Below are 313 nucleotides of genomic sequence, written 5' to 3' on the forward strand. Positions count from 1 at the left end.
TTCTAAAATTAATCCCTTGCTCTTTCTTCTTTCATCTATTTACAACTTGATAGTTTCTTGAAAGTTTGTGAAGAGATTGTAGAGGAATAAGAATCGTTGTACTCTTAATTTCAGAAAGATGCAATCCAACAATCTAAACGAATCGAAGTTAAGATAGTTGTTTTGATTTGTTTCTAAAATTAATCCCTTGCTATTTCTTCTTTCATCTATTTACAACTTGATACTTTCTTGAAAGTTTATGAAGAGATTGTAGAGGAATAAGAATCGTTGTACTCTTAATTTCAGGAAGATGCAATCCAACAATCTAAGCGAA

This window comes from Apis dorsata, unplaced genomic scaffold (genome assembly GCF_000469605.1).
Source record: "Apis dorsata unplaced genomic scaffold, Apis dorsata 1.3 scaffold_564, whole genome shotgun sequence".
Classification (NCBI taxonomy): Eukaryota; Metazoa; Arthropoda; class Insecta; order Hymenoptera; family Apidae; genus Apis; species Apis dorsata.